Source organism: Coregonus clupeaformis, chromosome 10 (assembly GCF_020615455.1).
Source record: "Coregonus clupeaformis isolate EN_2021a chromosome 10, ASM2061545v1, whole genome shotgun sequence".
In the NCBI taxonomy this organism is placed as follows: domain Eukaryota; kingdom Metazoa; phylum Chordata; class Actinopteri; order Salmoniformes; family Salmonidae; genus Coregonus; species Coregonus clupeaformis.
Genome location: NC_059201.1, coordinates 33,333,332 through 33,356,149, shown reverse-complemented (window position 1 = coordinate 33,356,149; position 22,818 = coordinate 33,333,332). Strand labels below are relative to the sequence as shown.

Sequence of the window (22,818 nt, the reverse complement as noted above, 5' to 3'; positions counted from 1 at the left end):
TGTCCAAATTCTGTGAAGATCTGCAATGAATGTTGTTTACCCAGCAGGTGGATATGACGTCACGGACTTGGAACATCAGAAAATAACAACATCCTTTTTTCTTTCAAGGCGAATTAAAATGTAATAACATTAGAAAGAGCTAGCTCTCGTATTCGAGACAGAAGGTGGTGTGAAAGTCTAGATTATTTTACTGGTAACTGCGCTCTCCGTGAATGCAGCAGAGATGTCTCCTCGCAGTTAAAGTTAGTCCCCCAAGCGGAGTAATATTGGTAGTATTTACAGTGTGATTATTGCATGCGTTCTTGGTACACAAGATCGCGTGTACAGTTCATTATCTCTAGCACAGAATTGTCTACTGCGTGCACCTACTGTTGTCGATTGGGTAAGTTTATCGTGTTATAATGTTCTCTTGTTACACTTTGCTTCTACTATTTCAGCTTGCTCACATGGAGTTTGTCTTTGTTTGCCAATGTTTTTTTTGTAATTGTTTCTATTGCGAAATAAACTAATAAACAACACCAATAATATTACATGAGAGCTGAAATACTGTTTGATGTCTTGTGCTATGCGCTGCAAACAGTGTATATACTGTTCGAAAGGCTCAGTGATACAGCATTAGAAGAGACACTGCATCTTCTACTTTTCTAGAAGTTAGGTCGGTAGTTGTTGCTCACTAATTTTCTGATGTTTGTGACCCCGGGTAAATATCATTTAACACAAGATCAAGTAAGAAGTGCAAGTTATACTTTGTGAAACCATGGTCTTGGTAAACTCCGTGTTTAAACTTTGTAACTCAACATGAGCTTACAGAATGGAGAGAGGAAGTTTAGTGCCGTGATTTCTTTGGACCAAAATCAGGGATAAGGTGCTTTTCCCCACGTGCTACCTTCCACAAACTCTTCAGGAAGGACCAGACACACTGTAGATTCAAATTAATGTTGACACATTATTATTTCTTATGATTACAGAGTGGGAAGCATTACTTTTGATAGTTCAATCATGTTTGTTGACATAACCTAATGTGTACCATGATTTGGTAGTTACTGTAGAACTTGCATGTCGACTACTGTCATAATTGCAGATCACTATAATGATGTTATAATATTATAACATCATTATAGTGAGCTACATTTGTATTGAATGCTGTTTTTATACTCAAAGCATCTCCCTATTTAGGGACATCTTTTCTAGACTTTTCTTATTTGCTACAAATACTATCCCACTTTGTTGAGTTATTAGTGGTTGGAGGCTGAAAGTTTGACAACACTTCCTTGATTGGGTTTGGGTAGTAGTAGACTAGGCTATGCATCTTTATATGCAAGAAGATATTCCACTGCACCAGCTAATGCGAGGCCCATCACCTTCTGGCAAGGTGAAATTAGAACATGAATTGATAAATGACATATGTTTTCTATTGTAGTGGTGTACAACAAATACCATATCTAACTAGTATTTTGACCTCTTAACAAAATACTTAATTTAGTATTTTTATAATTAGGTAATTATATGTAATTAACTAATGTAAATAAATGAAAACTTCTAGTTTGTTTGCACTTTATAATGTCATGTATTTTTTAAGTGTCTTCAGTTATTTATTATACTTTTTTGTATTATATTCAATTATTTACTCTTTTTTTTTTACTATATTAAATAATCATTATTGCAAATAAAATAACTAGGCCTACAAACTATAACCTGCAGACAGGGTGTGTTATCATTCTTGAATAATTGTAGAAATATACTGAGCATGATTGTTTCACTAAGTTAAGAGGGAACACAAGAAGCACACAACAGTTAGATATTAATAAAGGGCCCAAACCGAATCTGCAGCTGGCATCATTGGAGCTAAAACCATCTAAAAAAAAAGGCAACTGCAGCTTTAACATCTATCAATGGCAGAGCTCCCTCTTCCTTGGTCTTTGGATTAGTCATCGTCTGAGGGAAAAAATAAAACTTTTTGTAGGAGAAGTAAAGTAAACAGCCTCCAACAAGCGAACCTTGACAACCCAGATTAAGGAAAACATTGAAGATCAAACAGTGCTGCTGCTGGGCTGTTGTCATGATCTGCCTGAGAAAGAGCTACAGACTATTTGAACAGGCACTGGGGTTTGTGTGCTCACTTATGCAGAAATGGACCTTCGCAAATGCTGACCCAGGTTTAAAAAGCACAGGGTGAACTTTCTTTGCAAATCTCCAGCCCTGGTGTTTAACACAGCCAGTGTCCAGAGAGCCCCAGCCTTTGTTCTTCTGCTGATTCTTCAACCCATGACAAGCATGACAGGAACACACTAACCGTGTCCTCTCAGACTGCTTTACACCAGATCAAACTACTCTTCATTCTCTGCCCCTTATTGCATCTGAAAAAAAAATATGTTGGGGAATAAAAGTATTACAATTGAGACAGGCTAGTCTTATGCAGTGTTATTACTTAGCCTCCTTGAATTCCTATACAATCCGTAATGTTATTTTGTCATTTCAAAAGTTTCAGTTTGGCCTCTTCAATACATACACAGGCATTTGTTTTGGGTCCTCTGTGTGGAGAGTTGTGGCTAAATTGGTGAGAAAGTAAATCAGCCACTCTTGCATTCTGTCTGAGGAGGACTCCCATCCCGGAGTGGACGGGCTTGCTCTTTCATCTGAGGGCTCACTATTTGTGAAACACACACTGAAATACCCAGTGCTGGGTATGGAGTGCCTGTAAACTGACTGTGCCCTCGCTCAATGATAAGAATAGTTATTTTTGTCCGAATGTGGGAATGAGGTTTCACACTACTTTAAGTTTCCAGACTGGGACTGGTTTTAGGGTATTAGGGTATTTGCTTGATTTATCTTGTAATTAATGTTTAATACAGAGTTACAGTAATTTAAAGTGGTACCGCTTATGAATAACTTCCCCTATGTATCTTGTGTATTTAATTGTGTATTTATCATCATCTCACTGTCGGAACGTTCACTCCACGAATTTCTCATGTGACTCACACATTTTCACATTAAAATTGGTCTTAAATGGACAGGAAAGGCTTAGAGAATGAATAGTGGGATCGTAAGTAGCACAAGTATGACAAGTACTACAGTATTTATTAGTATGCTATTGCATTCTAATGGAATGGCTAACAAAGGGAAGCAGGACAATATTTGCAGGGTAAAGGTTAGTGTGTCCCACCCCCTGTGGCGTGCCCAGGCAGCTGTTGTCTCTCTGCGCCGTGCCCCTGGCACACTGTGCTCTCCATGCCAGGCTGCCAGGCCATTGGTCAGGGAGTGGATGGCTTTAGGTGAGCTCGGAACGACTCCTCTGTCTCCATGGAGACTGCACACGCTCAGGACAGCCATTAACTCAGTCAACCATTAATTACTGTCTTCCTCTGTCATCTGTCCTTAATAAAGGGAGGAAGGTTGACAAAATGTCACTGGTAACAGGGGGAAGAAAGGAAGTGTGCAATTATTATCAATTAACTATTCATAATTAATTGATTATCGTTGCATGATAAAGAAAGAAGTTGGTTAGCTTTAGTTTAATACAATTTTAGAAATAAAAATGAATTATTTTAGACTACAAATTAATGTAGTTTATTTCACACATTCTTTTTTTCACTGCAATGATTTTTTGGGAAGTCATTAGCTGCTATTTTGTTACCAGTTGCCAGTTTAGTTTGTATACAATTGATTATTTTAATGTATGTTTCATAGTGATAAAAAAAAAATCAATACAGTAGAGTATCGTGATATTATTTTTGACTATATTATATAGATTCTATGACTCCAAGTATCGATTCTCATTTTGCTAGGTAGTTAACATTAGCTAGCGCTTGTTGACTCTACCTGTGCCAGAACTGCAGTATTTCTCCTTCTCTAGCTTGTTCTCTGTCTTCTTTTAAAATGGTGAGCCAACATGTTTTTAGCACTTATATTTCCATGACTGATCAAAACTTCTCATGGTTCTGTCTCTCTGCCGCAGACATGGCGGGCAATATGTTTGGAACATCGAATCGCAATAAAATTGCAGTATCGAATCGCAATACATATAGAATCATCAGAATCGTGAGAATACATATCATATCAGCAACTAAGTATTGTGATAATATCGTATCGTGGTCCCTGGCAATTCTCAGCCCTAATATTTCATGTTATAATGTACATCTGGGGTTACCAATATTTCTTGTCCTGTGACCCCATTTTGATATAAAAATAATAATAATTGCAACTCCACCATATAAAAAAGTGATGGAATCAACAGCCAATGTTCCATTTTTTAAAGGAAGTATGGTTTGAAGTGACTCAAATGTATTAGAAAGGTATTGGGAAGTTCAGAAGATCATCAGGCAATAATTGTATATGAACTTCTGTGTAGAAAAGAACACCATCATTGCTTTCAATGATGATGTTATTTTCCCTCCAGGCTGATTTGGTTCCGGTCCTGTCCACTCTGTTCTAACGAGTCATGCACGGCTTTTTAGCATTTTAGAGGGAAACAGAAGACACGTATTTGTTCCTAGGGTCATAATAGCTTATAAACTCAGCAAAAAAAGAAATGTCCTCTCAATGTCAACTGCGTTTATTTTCAGCAAACCTAACGTGTAAATATTTTTATGAACATAACAAGATTCAACAACTGACACATAACCTGAACAAGTTCCACAGACATGTGACTAACATAAATTGAATAATGTGTCCCTGAACAAAGTGGGGGGGGGGGGTCAAAATTAAAAGTAACAGTCAGTATCTGGTGTGGCCACCAGCTGCATTAAGTACTGCAGTGCATCTCCTCCTCATGGACTGCACCAGATTTGCCAGTTCTTGCTGTGAGATGTTACCCCACTCTTCCACCAAGGCACCTGCAAGTTCCCAGACATTTCTGGGGGGAATGGCCCCAGCCCTCACCCTCCGACCAACAGGTCCCAGACATGCTCTCAGGATCTCTTCCCTGTAACGAACAGCGTTGAGATTGCCTGCAATGACAACAAGCTCAGTCCGATGATGCTGTGACACACCACCCCAGACCATGACGGACCCTCCACCTCCAAATCGATCCCGCTCCAGAGTACAGGCCTCGGTGTAACGCTCATTCCTTCAACGATAAATGCGAATCCGACCATCACCCCTGGTGAGAAAAAAACGCGACTTGTCAGTGAATAGCACTTTTTGCCAGTCCTGTCTGGTCCAGCGACGGTGGGTTTGTGTCCATAAGCGACGTTGTTGCCGTTGATGTCTGGCCTACAAACCCTCAGTCCAGCCTCTCTCAGCCTATTGCGGACAGTTTGACCACTGATGGAGGGATTGTGTGTTCCTGGTGTAACTCAGACAGTTGTTGTTGCCATCCTGTACCTGTCCCGCAGGTGTGATGTTCGGATGTACCAATCCTGTGCAGGTGTTGTTACACGTGGTTTGCCACTGCAAGGACGATCGGCTGTAGTGCTGTCTTAGGCGTCTCACAGTACGCACATTGCAATTTATTGCCCTGGCCACATATGCAGCTCATGCCTCCTTGCAGCATGCCTAAGGAACGTTCACACAGATGAGCAGGGACCCTGGGCATCTTTCTTTTGGTGTTTTTCAGAGTCAGTAGAAAGGCCTCTTTAGTGTCCTAAGTTTTCATAACTGTGACCTTAATTGCCTACCGTCTGTAAGCTGTTAGTGTCTTAGCGACGGTTCCACAGGTGCATGTTCATTAATTGTTTATGGTTAATTGGGAAACAGTGTTTAACCCCTTTACAATGAAGAGCTGTGAAGTTATTTTGATTTTTACTAATTATCTTTGAAAGACAGCGTCCTGAAAAAGTGACATTTCTTTTTTTTGCTGAGTTAAGTTTCAACCATTCAAAATTTAGAGCCACAGTGTTTTCGCTGCAGTCTTTTAACTGTGGCGCTGCGCCACTGTAAAATCATTGCCGCCATGCCAAACAAAACGAGTAATGATTAGAAAGATCTGACAACCCCATAGTAGAATAGTTTATCTATTTACCTAGTCGGCTTGTTGTTGTGTGTTCAATGCGAGATACATATTCCTCTCGAGGCGCATTCAAGTTACGAGTGCCATAGGGAGGGAAACATGCATTCTGACAAGCAGTCAATACACAACAATTCTTGCCACCGTGGAGAAAAACAGCAGTTTTAATGGCCTTGGTTAAAAAGAGGGCAATCACAGCTTTCCATTCCTGCGAACTGCACCATTTTAAACCCAGAGTTTTTAGCAGGGTCATGGTTAAGCACTTTACTGTTCTGCAATTTGCTGTGAGTGCATAGGGGAGAGTGGGGCTAAATGTAATAGGGGTCAATAGTATGGTAACTTGGGGGTAAAACGCCACCCTACCTCAATTTTATTTTTTTATTTTTTTGACAGATTCAATTTTTAGTGGCAACCAGCGAAAGTGTTGGGGGGAATTGTGACATAAAGTGGTTTCTGTGAGAAGTACAGTACCCCGGGTACCAGTTTACCCCAAGTTACCCTAACAGGTAGGCCTACATTATATTCACTGTGTTTATGCAATTTTTTTGGGACATAAAATGCATCAATAGGATGCTAACTAGTTAAAATATTACATTTGGGATCTAGCTAATGATTAGCCCAATAGGGTAAATGCAGATAGGCAACCCCATGCTTCAGCCTATTTATTTATAGCCACTATGCTGCATTAGTTGGGCTACAGGTGATAATGCTTAGTGCTAATAGGATACCTGATAATATGTACCATGCATAGGCTATATGCATGGTCCAATATGTTAAAATAATTTTAACAAATAATAATATGTTATTGGGCTCATTTCTGGAGGTGGAACTTATATTTTAAATGGTGTCAGCATCATTTTATTTTCATTCATTTTGGAATAGAATGTCCTTTAAAAAAAGTCAACAGAACTGAGCTTTTCAGTCCTTCTACATAAACATTTTGGGGGGGACCCCGGACCCCCAAAACAAGGGGAGAGGGACCTCCCCTTCAACTGCACACACCCCCTCCCTGCGACCTTATCCCCCCGCTGGTGCACATTTTTCCAGAGGAAACACTGTAGAGCCATATATGTAGGAAGAAAACAGAAACCACTCTGTTTGTCACAACGCAGTTAGCTGATATCGGAGGTTACTGATGTAACTGTAGTTCTATGAACCAAGCAACACATTTTCAGAGTTTCTCTCGCGACCTCATTTTAAAATCAGGCGACCCCTAGTTTGGGAAACACTGCTTGTACATCATACAGGCTAGTCTGTTATTTTGTTTTGGTGGATGCCCACCTGAGACAATTATTTTGTTTCACTTGCTTATCATCAATAAAAGGAGATATAAAATCAGTTCACTTATATAGTAGAATGGAAGGGTATTAATGAAAGAGCTGTTTCAATGTTTCTACGGCTGAAAACTCAACTCTCTCTGTAGTAGTGTCGGTTTGCATTGAGATGTGAAAACTTCGCAGGAGTGTGTAGGAGTGGAGAGCGTAGTGACTGAGTGAAACCTTACTTTCAGGCTTAATCTACTCATACAGAAAGCAAATGCCAGTGCAAATCTAAACACCTCTCATATATATTAAAATATGTACATCGTTATTGCTGTTTTTTTTCACACATTTTGCTATAGCGCTGACTAGCCTAGTCAAACCTTGAAGGGCGTCTGAGATGTGAGACGTATTTAAAGATTGCAAGGATTGCATAAGTTTTTTTTAAGGCCCAGTGCAGTCAAAAATTTGATTTTTTTAGTGTTTTATATATATTTCCATGCTATGAGGTTGGAAAAATACTGTGACATTTTGAAAATTATGATAATGCCCTTTTAGTGTAAGAGCTGTTTGAAAAGACCGCCTGAAATTTAAGCCTGTTTTGGTGGGATGGAGTTTTAGCCTGCCTGGTAACAACACCAGGTGGTAAATTAGTTAATAGGCCGATAAGAAAGAGAGTTCCAAACCTCTCTGCCAATAACAGCTAGTATTCAATTTTCCCCTCCCCACTCAGACCACTCCCAGACAGTCCTAGCGAAATTCTTGCTTGAGAAATGTCTCTTTGCTAAGAATTTTTGTTAGTTTTCAATGAAAATGGTCAAAAAGAAACAATCACAGTAAGGTACTTAATTGTTACCAAGACATTATTTGGTATTGAGATAAAAACGGCTGCATTGGACTATTAATACATTGCCTACAATTGTCATGGTTCCATTCCAAAGTGACCCTCTGGTGGGCATACTGTAGTATACCTCTTCCATAGTGGAGAATGGAGATGTGCCCCCCAGGCCGGAGCTCAGGCCAGCATATCCATGTCGGACTCATAGGCTGCAGAGCTGGGCTGATTGGAATAGGACTCAGAGTAGGTGGTGAAATGGCCCGATTGTCACAGATCCCTCTCTGCCAGCTGTGGGGTTGACAGATGAGCTGAGGCGGGATCAGACCCTTGGGTGGGTTTCTCCTTGATCCAGGGGTCCACAGTCAGGAGCCACACGGGTAAAGGGAGGGAACCACACAACACTGCTCCCAGTGGAGAGACTTTCTAGGAATGTGACATTTAAAAACACCAAAGGATGCCCCCTCTGATATCCAGAGATATTCTCTTCATTTCTCGTTGCTGACCAGATCTAGATGTTTCTGTAATGTTCTGTTACACTGCGCAATTTACCTGTGTGTTTTACAAGCAGGTTGTAGCGGTCACATGTGATGATATGCACTCATAGCCAATGTTAAGTATTTCATGTAATATGCGTATGTAGTGGAATCACTGTATTGAGCAGCACCGATGTGTGCTGTGGTGGCACATTTCCTTATTCCCAGGCTTCTTGGTTGGGAATGAGTCTACACTCTTAGCTATCTAGAACCTAAAAGGGTTATTCGGCTGGCCCCATAGGAGAACCCTTTGAAGAACCCTTTTGGTTCCAGGTAAACCCCTTTTGGGTTCCATGTAGAACCCTCAAAATGGTTCTACCTAGGGTTGGGCGGTATCCCTATTTTTCATATCGTCATACTGCCCTTCTCTCATCCCTTGATTTATGGTCCTCTGTAGCTCAGCTGGTAGAGCACGGCGCTTGTAACGCCAAGGTAGTGGGTTCGATCCCCGGGACCACCCATACACAAAAAAAAAAATGTATGCACGCATGACTGTAAGTCGCTTTGGATAAAAGCGTCTGCTAAATGGCATATTATTATTATTATTATTATTATGGTATTACCGTCTTACCACACAAAAGGGGCGCTAAAAACGCAAAAAATGCCCGTTGGGCGTCTATTACCAGAATGTTAACAAAACGTTAGCACAAACCTATAGCGAATTTCAATAGAGGCTGCTAGCTAAATATGCTAATGAGCGCAAACGAAAATAAACTAATTGCAAAGACAGGCAATCCAGCTCATGAAGTTATACAAGTATACAGTGGGGAGAACAAGTATTTGATACACTGCCGATTTTGCAGGTTTTCCTACTTACAAAGCATGTAGAGGTCTGTAATTTTTATTATAGGTACACTTCAACTGTGAGAGACGGAATCTAAAACAAAAATCCAGAAAATCACATTGTATGATTTTTAAGTAAATAATTTGCATTTTATTGCATGACATAAGTATTTGATACATCAGAAAAGCAGAACTTAATATTTGGTACAGAAACCTTTGTTTGCAATTACAGAGATCATACGTTTCCTGTAGGTCTTGACCTGGTTTGCACACACTGCAGCAGGGATTTTGGCCCACTCCTCCATACAGACCTTCTCCAGATCCTTCAGGTTTCGGGGCTGTCGCTGGGCAATACGGACTTTCAGCTCCCTCCAAAGATGATCTATTGGGTTCAGGTCTGGAGACTGGCTAGGCCACTCCAGGACCTTGAGATGCTTCTTACGGAGCCACTCCTTAGTTGCCCTGGCTGTGTGTTTCGGGTCGTTGTCATGCTGGAAGACCCAGCCACGACCCATCTTCAATGCTCTTACTGAGGGATGGAGGTTGTTGGCCAAGATCTCACGATACATGGCCCCATCCATCCTCCCCTCAATACGGTGCAGTCGTCCTGTCCCCTTTGCAGAAAAGCATCCCCAAAGAATGATGTTTCCACCTCCATGCTTCACGGTTGGGATGGTGTTCTTGGGGTTGTACTCATCCTTCTTCTTCCTCCAAACACGGCGAGTGGAGTTTAAACCAAAAAGCTCTATTTTTGTCTCATCAGACCACATGACCTTCTCCCATTCCTCCTCTGGATCATCCAGATGGTCATTGGCAAACTTCAGACGGGCCTGGACATGCGCTGGCTTGAGCAGGGGGACATTGCGTGCGCTGCAGGATTTTAATCCATGATGGCGTAGTGTGTTACAAATGGTTTTCTTTGAGACTGTGGTCCCAGCTCTCTTCAGGTCATTGACCAGGTCCTGCCGTGTAGTTCTGGGCTGATCCCTCACCTTCCTCATGATCATTGATGCCCCACGAGGTGAGATCTTGCATGGAGTGATTGACCGTCATCTTGAACTTCCTCCATTTTTGAATAATTGCGCCAACAGTTGTTGCCTTCTCACCAAGCTGATTGCCTATTGTCCTGTAGCCCATCTCAGCCTTGTGCAGGTCCACCATTTTATCACTGATGTCCTTACACAGCTCTCTGGTCTTGGCCATTGTGGAGAGGTTGGAGTCTGTTTGATTGAGTGTGTGGACAGGTGTCTTTTATACAGGTAACGAGTTCAAACAGGTGCAGTTAATACAGGTAATGAGTGGAGAACAGGAGGGCTTCTTAAAGAAAAACAAACAGGTCTGTGAGAGCCGGAATTCTTACTGGTTGGTAGGTGATCAAATACTTATGTCATGCAATGAAATGCAAATTCATTACTTTAAAATCATACAATGTGATTTTCTGGATTTTTGTTTTAGATTCCATCTCTCAATATTGAAGTGTACCTATGATAAAAATTACAGACCTCTACATGCTTTGTAAGTAGGAAAACCTGCAAAATCGGCAGTGTATCAAATACTTGTTCTCCCCACTGTAGGTAGTAGCTACCGAATGTCGTTTTTGGTGAGTTTGGACATTTACAAGTTAATGTGAACGAGAGAAATTGTGCAAATGAACAAGGTTTTGACGCATGCTTGTCAGAAGGAAGAACAGTACTGGCTTTGGAGCAGTATGTACACAAGGGGTTCCCAAACTTTTTTGGCCCGCGACCTCATTTTAAAATCAACATTTTCATGACCCCACCTTGTAAAAAAAGTGATGTAATCAACGGCCAATGTTTACTTTTTAAATTGGGGCTATGATAGTCTATTACAAATCACTCTGACAGTAATTTTGACAGTATTTCAGTCGAAAGGAAGTATGGTTTGAAGTGACTGAAATGCATAAGAAAGGTATTGGGAAGTTCAGAAGATCATCAGGCAATAATTTTGTATGATTTTCTGTGTAGAAAAGAACATCATCATTGAGTCTGGTTAATGCCTGGTCTTGTCCACTATGTTCTAATGAGTCCTGCGTGGCTTGTGGGGCATTTTAGAGGGAAACAGAAGACACGTGTTCCTGAGAGTCTTATCTTTCAGTGATGGGGTCATAATATTTTGTAGCTTAAACCGTTCAAAATATAGAGACAGATTTGTAGGAAGAAAACAGAAAACTCTCTGTTTATTACAACCGCATCTAGCGTCTGACGTAACCCCAGTTCTATGAACCAAGCGCAATATATATTTTTTTATTTCAGAGTTTCTCTCGTGACCCATTTTCAAATCAGGCGACCACACATGGGGTCGCAACCCCTAGTTTGGGAAACGCTGGAGTCGCTAGGGCAATGGTCCTGCCTGCTCTGCACGGAGAATAGAGGGGAGGAGCAGACAGGCCGAGAACGGAGAGGAGAAAAATAAAAGCAAGGAAATCAAGATAACAGCAGTGGCAGCTGTACAGATAACTCATCCAAAGCGCTTTGACTTCTCAAACATGGCAGAAAGCTAACACTATATGATGCCCCGTCTCAGCTAACTAGCAAGTTAAACAAAATAACCAGTTGGACTCCCGCTTTCTCCCGTTGTGCTATTTACAAACAAACGCGTGACTGGCTCAACTGTTCTGGGGAACTACGTTAATTTACATTTACATTTACGTCATTTAGCAGACGCTCTTATCCAGAGTGACTTACAAATTGGTGCATTCACCTTATGATAGCCAGTGGGACAACCACATTAAAAAAAATATATATATTTTTCTAAATAATTAATTTTTAGAGTATTTTTTATTTTAATTTGTTATATATTTATTTTATTTTATTATTATTTTTATTATTTTTTTGGGGGGTGGGGTAGGGGGGGGGGGTAGAAGGATTACTTTTATACTATCCTAGGTTTTCCTTAAAGAGGTAGGGTTTCAAGTGTCTCCAGAAGGTGGTCAGTGACTCGTCGTGAGGGAGCTTGTTCCACCATTGGGGTGCCAGAGCAGCGAACAGTTTTGACTGGGCTGAATAGAGAGTTAAGCTTCATAATGTAAAATTATGTGACAGGTGAAATGAAGAACACAATCTGCTTTATCTCCTAACGTCTTGCACAAGTTGACTGCAGATAAGAACTTAAGAAATAGTTTCAACGGTATTGACGGTATTGAAAAACCATCCTGTGTTTTTTTCCAAATACCACGGTATACGGTATATATACGGTATACCGCCCAAGCCTAGTTCTACCTGAAACCAAAAAGGGTTCTCCTATGGGGACAGTCGAATAACCATATTTGGAACCCTTTTTTCTAAGAGTGTAGAGACACTTCTACAGGTGAAGGTTCTCCTATGCCTGTTGTCCCTGTTGAGTAGTGGCCTTGGTCCCTGCTTGTTGCTCTCCTCAATGACTGAATGATTGGGAGGGACGCTTATACCCTTTGTCTCTGTGCAGGTTTCAAGGTCCAGATAAGTTGGACCTGAGCCATGCTCTCTATACCAGTGACTGGATCATGTTGACTTGTCACCATGTGGCCTATATGGAACTTGAGTCTTTGGAATCGCTGCTGAGCAAGTTGAGATGGCCCGTTTTTAAGTGGACAAAGGTGGAACTTGACTATATACTCATATCATTTCCTGGACTGGCTAATGTAATGAACCCTATTTTGGTATTTGAAGCACAAGTTAATTTTGTAACAATTTTTTGTAAGAATGCGCTATTTATTGAATTTCCCCAGCAGAATATCTCCAATTATGGCTGGGTGTTTCACAGGTAGGCCTAAGCAGCAAACAGTTTTAGGCAGACATCAGGGGCCCAGCCATATGCTACAATCTGTGTTCAGCTGCCAGGCGAGACCTCTACACCTGTTTCTCTCAGCTGGCCTGTGTGTGTGTGTGTGTATGTGTGTGCGTTTGTACGTGTATGTACGAGATCTCTTGCCTTCACCTAAAGTTCTTTGCCTATTGGACTACAGTCCTTCTCATCATACTGATGCTACTCTGGGATCTGCTATGCTGCCTTCCAGTGAGAATTAGCAACACCCCAAACATAAGCAGTAATGCCTCCTTCAGAACACCCGAAACACTGGTTGTATGTTGTATGTTGCTATAGTATTTCTCACTACATGTGCATTAAGGCCCAGGGAGCAGAGCACTTCTATGGGAGCCAGCCTCAGCCTTGGCGTCTTTGGTGTATTCTCACTTGGCATCCTCTCCCTGACAAGAAACATAACATGGCAGTGCCTGCTCTTCCATCACCAGTGCTGGGCGGAAAGTTTCTGTGCTTTGATCATGTTTTTGGGCGCATCGCTCCAGCTTAGCCATGCCGCTCACAATGTGATAAGCCATCAGAGTACTCAGATCTGAGCCGGCAGCACTGTGGGCTTGAGGAGAGACAGGGGAGAGCGTATGCAGACAGGGAGAGCAGCAATGCAAATTTTGTTGACAGGTTGTTAATGCACTCTTTCGCTTGCCTTTGAATTAAACAATGTTCTTCCTTTGCTCTCTATCTGTCCTCTCAAGAAAAGGACCTGTTTCATTTGAACTACTACTTTAAGATTGAACAACACTGTTATTCCCATGTTTCCCTGGCACCATGTTCACAATTAAAACACCTTTAATTAGAGGTGCATATTAATTACCTTATCAGAGCATGTTTTTAATGATTAAGCAAAATGATGCACATCAGTTTCGTTTACTTAGAACATTTCAATGTAACTTCACTTTGAAGTTGAACGTCCCCTTTTTCTCTAGTCTTCTTCTGCATTAGATGTTAGTACTTAAAACATGCTTTAGAACCCTGATTAAAAAAGGCTGCTCTTAATTGACTGGTTGTTGCTTGTTTATTTGATATGTATTTACCAGCTGGGTGGTAATAGGGGAGCTGTAATTATCAGAGATACACTGCTCTCAAGGAGAGGATCAACTACTCTGATGAACACAGATGAAAGTCTGTAAGGTACCAGAGGAAGAGAGTAGAACAGGATAATTGTCCTATATCCCTTGCTGTGGTACACTACAATGTACCTTGATGGGCAATTTGGGAAGTACTGTAAAAACGTAACTTGTTGTCTCATTATTAGTCATACATTTGATCATGTCTGAGAGGGTGAGCTACGTCATTGCTTTCTGCCTGCTCTCTATGGAAAGTGAAGATGTTACACATGAAGGTATTTGATGGACAGACAAGTCAACATCGTGACTACTAGTTTGATGTACTGGGTCAAATAGGAGCTCTCTTCCTTATTGAAACAAGTTATCAAAATAATAACTGTATGGATGGTTTACAGCTCACTCTTAGCTAGGCTTACAGTAGGCTGAAACATAACCATGGTGCTCAAGGCTGGTGATTGTGGAGGGCCTTGAGGATTTAGAGCTTCTCATGAGGACACATTACCTTTGTAGATAATAGCTTTGTTAACCTAGATTAATGACTAGAGTCCCTTGAATATTGAATTGAAACATATAATATTGCATATTATATGTATTGAAAGGAAAGGCATTACCTAAATGAAATCATATTGATGTGGGTTGTCCAAACAACATAGTAGACGAATAGATGATGTGGGTGCCTTCTGTTACCTCAACGCATCAGATGACCTGAGAATGGGGGAATTATTTTCTCTCTTCTCTTCGCTCTCTCTCTCTCTCTCTCTCGCTCTTTGTTTCTGTGTTACACACACACATATTTTCAACCTTGTTTGTGTGAAAGCTTCTGTTTAATAGCCCAGTCTCCCAGTAGATCCTCTGACGTTGTTGTTGTTTACCTGTGTTGATTGGAGCGTGTGACTTATATTTGCCAGGCTCCTTGGAGGGAGTTTGTTTTTCTTCTCAGTGTTGTGAACAGGGTGGGGCTCCATTCCCCAACCACTCAGAGAGAGAGATGCTTATTTTCTCAGGTGCTATTTTTTGTTTATTAGTTTGGTCAATAGACTTGCTCAGATGGAATTATGTGTTGGAAGGGATATTTAGCTGATTGTTTGTTTTGGTTCTTGGATGGAGGCACATTTATCATAACCATGGTTCATGATGTATAGTATGATCTGGGTAATAGGGGTTGAGCAATGAGCGCTCATGCAGCGGCTAAGAAGGAATCAAGAAGGTATCATGTACACATAAGTGCTGGAGCACTTAAAAAAGGAATTTATGGAAAGAGCAGGTGTTCTTAATGTTCTGTATACCCAGTGTAGGCTATTGTATGCATTTGGACTCCCTTGATAGGGTATCCTTTAGGGATAACTTAACTACCCTTGTTACATGAGATCTTGAGAGTCTGTGGAGTTAACATATTCATATAACATACTTTACTATAGATAGTGAAATGTATGTCACTACTTAAAATGTATACACGCATGACTGTAAGTCGCTTTGGATAAAAGCGTCTGCTAAATGGCATATATTATTATATTATATTATGAGAAGGACCAAAAAATTGACAGGTGTGCCATATAGATTGCAAAATACAGTGGGGAGAACAAGTATTTGATACACTGCCGATTTTGCAGGTTTTCCTACTTGCAAAGCATGTAGAGGTCTGTAATTTTTATCATTTTTATCAAAAATCCAGAAAATCATATTGGATGATTTTTAAGTAATTCATTTGCATTTTATTGCATGACATAAGTATTTGATACATCAGAAAAGCAGGACTTAATATTTGGTACAGAAACCTTTGTTTGCAATTACAGAGATCATACGTTTCCTGTAGGTCTTGACCAGGTTTGCACACACTGCAGCAGGGATTTTGGCCCACAGACCTTCTCCAGATCCTTCAGGTTTCGGGGCTGTCGCTGGGCAATACGGACTTTCAGCTCCCTCCAAAGATTTGCTATTCGGTTCAGGTCTGGAGACTGGCTAGGCCACTCCAGGACCTTGAGATGCTTCTTATGGAGCCACTCCTTAGTTGCCATGGCTGTGTGTTTCGTGTCGTTGTCATGCTGGAAGACCCAGCCACGACCCATCTTCAATGCTCTTACTGAGGGAAGGAGGTTGTTGGCCAAGATCTCGCGAAACATGGCCCCATCCATCCTCCCCTCAATACGGTGCAGTCGTCCTGTCCCCTTTGCAGAAAAGCATCCACAAAGAATGATGTTTCCACCTCCATGCTTCACGGTTGGGATGGTGTTCTTGGGGTTGTACTCATCCTTCTTCCTCCAAACACGGCGAGTGGAGTTTAGACCAAAAAGCTCTATTTTTGTCTCATCAGACCACATGACCTTCGCCCATTCCTCCTCTGGATCATCCAGATGGTCATTGGCAAACTTCAGACGGGCCTGGAAATGCGCTGGCTTGAGCAGGGGGACCTTGCGTGCGCTGCAGGATTTTAATCCATGACGGCGCAGTGTGTTACTAATGGTTTTCTTTGAGACTGTGGTCCCAGCTCTCTTCAGGTCATTGACCAGGTCCTGCCGTGTAGTTCTGGGCTGATCCCTCACCTTCCTCATGATCATTGATGCCCCATGAGGTGAGATCTTGCATGGAGCCCCAGACCGAGGGTGATTGACCGTCATCTTGAACTTCTTCCATTTTCTAATAATTGCGCCAACAGTTGTTGCCTTCTCACCAAGCTGCTTGCCTATTGTCCTGTAGCCCATCCCAGCCTTGTGCAGGTCTACAATTTTATCCCTGATGTCCTTACACAGCTCTCTGGTGTTGGCCATTGTGGAGAGGTTGGAGTCTGTTTGATTGAGTGTGTGGACAGGTGTCTTTTATACAGGTAACGAGTTCAAACAGGTGCAGTTAATACAGTTAATGAGTGGAGAACAGGAGGGCTTCTTAAAGAAAAACCTACAGGTCTGTGAGAGCCAGAATTCTTACTGGTTGGTAGGTGATCAAATACTTATGTCATGCAATAAAATGCAAATTAATTACTTAAAAATCATACAGACCTCTACATGCTTTGTAAGTAGGAAAACCTGCAAAATCGGCAGTGTATCAAATACTTATTCTCCCCACTGTAGTTGGGAAGAGATTTTCGATGTACCGATTCCATGGCACATGGTTTATGAACTGATACATAAAACAACGCTGGATTCAAAACTTAGAGTTTTTCAATGTAAATTATTATACATAATTCTTGCAACCAATATAATGTTATATACAGTACCAGTCAAAAGTTTGCACACAGCTACTCATTCAAGGGTTTTTCTTTATTTTGACTATTTTCTACATTGTAGAATAGTCGTGAAGACATCAAAACTATGAAATAACACATATGGAATCATGTAGGAACCAAAAAAGTGTTAAACAAATCAAAATATATTTCATATTTGAGATTCTTCAAATAGCCACCCTTTGCCTTGATGACAACTTTTCACACTCTTGGCATTCTCTCAACCAGCTTCACCTGCAAATGCTTTTACAACAGTCTTGAAGGAGTTCCCACATATTCTGAGCACTTGTTGGCTGCTTTTCCTTCACTCTGCCGTCCAACTCATCCCAAGCCAACTCAATTGGGTTGAGGTCGGGGGATTGTGGAGGCCAGGTCATCTGATGCAGCACTCCATCACTCTCCTTCTTGGTAAAATAGCCCTTACACAGCCTGGAGGTGTGTTGGGTCATTGTCCTGTTAAAAAACAAATGATAGTCCCACTAAGCCCAAACCAGATGGGTGGCATATCGCTGCAGAATGCTGTGGTAGCCATGCTGGTTAGGTTTGCCTTGAATTGTAAATAAATCACAGACAGTGTCAACAGCAAAGCACCCCCACACCATAACACCTCCTCTTCCATGCTTTACGGTGGGAACTACACATGCAGAGATCATCCCGTTCACCTACACCATGTCTCACAAAGACACAGCAGTTGGAACCAAAAATCTCAAATTTGGACTCCAGACCAAAGGACACATTTCCACCGGTCTAATGTCCATTGCTCGTGTTTCTTGGCCCAAGCAGATCTCTTCTTCTTATTGGTGTCCTTTAGTAGTGGTTTCTTTGCAGGAGGTCGACCATGAAGGCCTGATTCACACAGTCCCCTCTGAACAGTTGATGTTGAGATGTGTCTGTTACTTGAACTCTGTGAAACATTTATTTGGTCTGCAGCAGAGGTAACTCTGGGTCTTCCATTCCTGTGGCGGTTCTCATGAGAGCCAGTTTCATCATAGCGCTTGATGGTTTTTGCGACTGCCCTTAAAGAAACTTTCAAAGTTCTTGAAATGTTCCATATTGACTGACCTTCATGTCTTAAAGTAATGATGGACTGTCATTTCTCTTTGCTTATTTGAGCTGTTCTTGCCATAAAATGGACTTGGTCTTTTACCAAATAGGGCTATCTTCTGTACACCTTGTCACAGCACAACTGATTGGCTCAAACGCATTAAGACGGAAAGAAATTCCACAAATTAACTTTTTAAGAAGGCACACCTGTTAATTGAAATGCATTCCAGGTGACTACCTCATGAAGCTGGTTGAGAGAATGCCAAGAGTGTGCAAAGCTGTCATCAAGGCAAAGGGTGGCTATTTGAAGAATCTCAAAAACAAAATATATTTTGATTTGTTTAACACTTTTTTGGTTACTACAATATTCCATACGTGTTATTTCATAGTTTTGATGTCTTCACTATTATTCTACAATGTAGAAAATAGAAAAAATAAAGAAAAACCCTTGAATGAGTAGGTGTTCTAAAACATTTGACCAGTAGTGTATATTTTATATATATTTACCAAAACATGTATGGGGGATTGGAAATGATCCAGACAATTACAAAAAAGAAAACATAAATAATACAAATAAACACTAAATAAATGATAAGCGTACCAGAGAGTCTGTTTTAATGTTTTTTTTTGCTTTTTTGTAAAGCAAAGATTAAAAACAGTCGCATTCATTCGTGAATGGATTTTCCGAAATGGAGCGATTTATTTATTGTTTTATGGTAATATTCAAGTGTCGCTTTATTTTATTTTAAAACGAAAATGCTTGATTGCATTTCAAATCAACGAATGACTAATTGATTGATACAGTAGCCTAAGTAAGTTATGGTATTAAGACTAAACAGGATACACTCTTTGGCCTACAGCTCGATGGTGGTTATACAAGGCTGCTGTACCTACTAATGATAACGACATTACTTATTATTATAACGATTATCATAATAATAGTAATAATAACAATAAGAAGGAAATCAAGAAAAAGGAGGGTTATTACTATAAATATTGTTTTTCTGACAATTTGGAAGAGTGTAAACAACACTAAATAAATGATAAGTAATACCAGAGAGGCTGTTCTAATGAGAAAATTATTACAGCATAGCAAAGATTAAAAACAGCCGAATTAGAGAACTAGTTTATCTGACATGTTGTGGTTGCCTGAGGCCTGGTGATCACGGAATCACTAGGCTATTAAACAAACACTCAAACATTAGCAGGATCTCTCTTATTTCTGTAGATCTATTTGGATGATTTATAAAGCCAGGCACATTTAACAGTTAGGCTATTGATTATAGACTTAATTAAGTTGGCTTTTCCTCTCTCCTCACTTTTCTTAGACAATTAAGGCAAGTGCTGTTTTCGCTTCTCCTAACTCCGCTGCTGCCGCCGCCACATTGTTCTCAGCACCAATATGCTGGTTAACTTTGCTGTTATGCACATAGCAACATGGTCTAGGAAAAGACGCTAATTCAACAGCGCACTGATGTTTCAGAATCACAGACAGCGACCGCTATTCAACGCGGGAGAAAGCACATTTGTTATAAAATAATATAATTTTTATTAGTGTTGCACCATTGTTCTTACGTAATATAACCATATCAGTTGAGGCTGCTGAGGGGAGCAGATGGAATGGCATCAAACACCTGGAAACCATGTGTTTGATGTATTTGATATCATTCCACTGATTCTGCTCCAGTCATTACCACAAGCCCATTCTCCCCAATTAAGGTGCCACCAACCTCCTGTGAACCATATACAATTTCAGTAGCACATCTTAGTGATGGACTATGCCACCCCCAAGGCTCCATAATGGATTAGTCCACTCAGACAGGCGCAAATCAATCAGGTGTCTTGTACACCATTAAATTATTATAATTTTTTGCTACTGCTCGACTAAAGAAATCTTGGTCGGCTAACAGCCTATCGACCAAACAATTGACCGGTCGATTTAAATGGGATCAGCCCTAACACCCAGTACAGTTATTATGAGAGGTTATTTTCCTGGCACCACACTCCCAGAGCCCTCACCTCCTCCCTGTAGGCTGTCTTGTCATTGTTAGTAGGCTTGATTACCAACAATGACGACACAGCCTACAGGGAGGAGGTGAGGGCTCTGGGAGTGTGGTGCCAGGAAAATAACTTCTCACTCAACGTCAACAAAACAAAGGAGATGATCGTGGACTTCAGGAAACAGCAGAGGGTGCACCCCCCCATCCACATCGACGGGACCGCAGTGGAGAAGGTGGAGAGCTTCAAGTTCCTTGGCGTACACATCACTGACAAACTGAAATGGTCCACCCACGCAGACAGTGTGGTGAAGAAGGCGCAACAGAGCCTCTTCGACCTCAGGAGACTGAAAAAATTTGGCTTGGCGCCTAAAACCCTCACAAACTTTTACAGATGCACAATTGAGAGCATCCTGTCGGGCTGTATCACCGCCTGGTACGGCAACTGCACTGCCTGCAACCGCAGGGCTCTCCAGAGGGTGGTGCGGTCTGCCGAACGCATTACCAGGGGGAAACTACCCCCCCTCCAGGACAACTACAGCACCCGATGTCACAGGAAGGCCAAAAGATCATCAAGGACATCAACCACCCGAGCCACTGCCTGTTCACCCCGCTATCATCCAGAAAGCGAGGTCAGTACAGGTGCATCAAAGCTGGGACCAATAGAATGAAAAACAGCTTCTATCTCAAGGCCATAAGACTGTTAAATAGCCATCACTAGCACATTAGAGGCTGCTGCTGCCTATTGAAATCACTGGCCACTTTAAGAAATGGAACACTAGTCACTTTAATAATGTTTACATATCTTGCACTACTCATCTCATATGTATATACTGCATTCTATTCTATAATATTATACTGTATCTTAGTCCATGCCGCTCTGTCATTGCTTGTCCATATATGTATATATTATTAAATTTAATTCCTTACTTAGATTTGTGTGTATTAGGTATATGTTGTGAAATTGTTAGATATTACTTGTTAGTTATTACTGCACTGTCGCAGATAGAAGCACAAGCATTTCGCTACCCCCGCAATAACATCTGCTAAACACGTGTATGTGACAAATACAGTTTGATTTGATTTGATCCAGTAGCAGAGCATCAAACTCACTAGGATAATTTCTAGTGTTGCCATTGTGTTTACTAACAGGCCTACAGTAAAGGTGGAAATGTATTTGTTGTGGATGTACAAATAAGCTTGTGAGTTATTGGATATTATTCCAAAAGCATTTTCTTGTTGTGAATGAGAGCATGATAGACATGTTTTCAACGTGTTGACTAATCAATTTCTCAATTTAACGGCAAGCACCATTGTTAGAAATGAGTAAATCAATCTTTTCACTTAGTATTATAGTCCAATTGGATTAGGCATCGGGAGTGCGTTTCTGTGTACTTTATACACAATTGTAAGTGATGATTGAAGGTCTAATTCAAAGAGTTTTAATCACCATGTGAACCTCTTGCAGTGTCATCTTTTTTGTAAATGCCTCATAAAATGAAAAGACGACTAGCCTCTTTTTAGAGCATAATGGATACATTAGAATATGAGATGGATGGTAGATTAGTATCCCTCACAATATTTATCTCAATCTCGCCTCTCCTCTCCTCTTTTATGTGAGATAGGCTGCTATAGAGAGAAAATACCTAGTGGAACACAATAAGGTTGTGGATGAACCTCACATGCATTATCACTTAATTAGTCTCCACCTCTGATTGGCAGGGCTTATATCTGTCTGCCAAATAGGTCCACACCCTCCCATCATACCAATCACATTGGAGCTGACTCTCCTTTTCCACCATGTGAGATCATTCTGTTGGAACTGAAGTCACGTGTTGTGATGTTATTGCGGTAAACCTCAAGAGTGCCAACCGACCATTGAACATCATGTCAACAAAAGAGAAACCTCGTCACCAGGTTGACATGATTGTAGTTGTTGCTGGATGATTCACCCACTGAAGACATGATGCATCACAGGGTGTATGTTTGCTCCATTGTGATGTGTACTTCACATTAGGATTGACTTCCAGTACAGTAGATATTCTACAGAAAATGGATTGCACAAAGTATCTTTAGTCCTCTCTTGTTATGGATGTGTTAAAAATTATATTAACTGCCTGTGACGCAAGGTATCTGTTAAGTAATCAAGTGTAATATTCCACAGGCTAATTAGCAGTGTTAGTGGGTGAACATTTGGAGATGTAAATCAATGGGTGTAATTATGTTCTCTATATTTCATTGTAAAACTCTTGGAGACGGATCTTGTTGAAGCTTCCATTGGTCCTCTGGAGTTGACATTATTACTCCAGATCACCTGCAG

General features: G+C 40.9%; 1 protein-coding gene across 3 annotated transcripts in view; it reads left to right on the top strand.

Annotated features, from left to right (window-relative positions):
• Positions 1-62: 62 nt before the first annotated feature.
• LOC121575040 (forkhead box protein P1-B-like) overlaps positions 63-22,818 on the top strand; it is a 251,168-nt gene continuing 228,412 nt past the window's right edge. For 2 of the 3 annotated variants that reach the window (XM_041887826.2, XM_041887824.2), the window contains exon 1: positions 63-382. The gene's annotated coding sequence lies outside the window, so the exon portion shown is untranslated. The remainder of the gene's footprint in view (positions 383-22,818) is intronic. The other variant, XM_041887825.2, reaches the window with a different exon arrangement.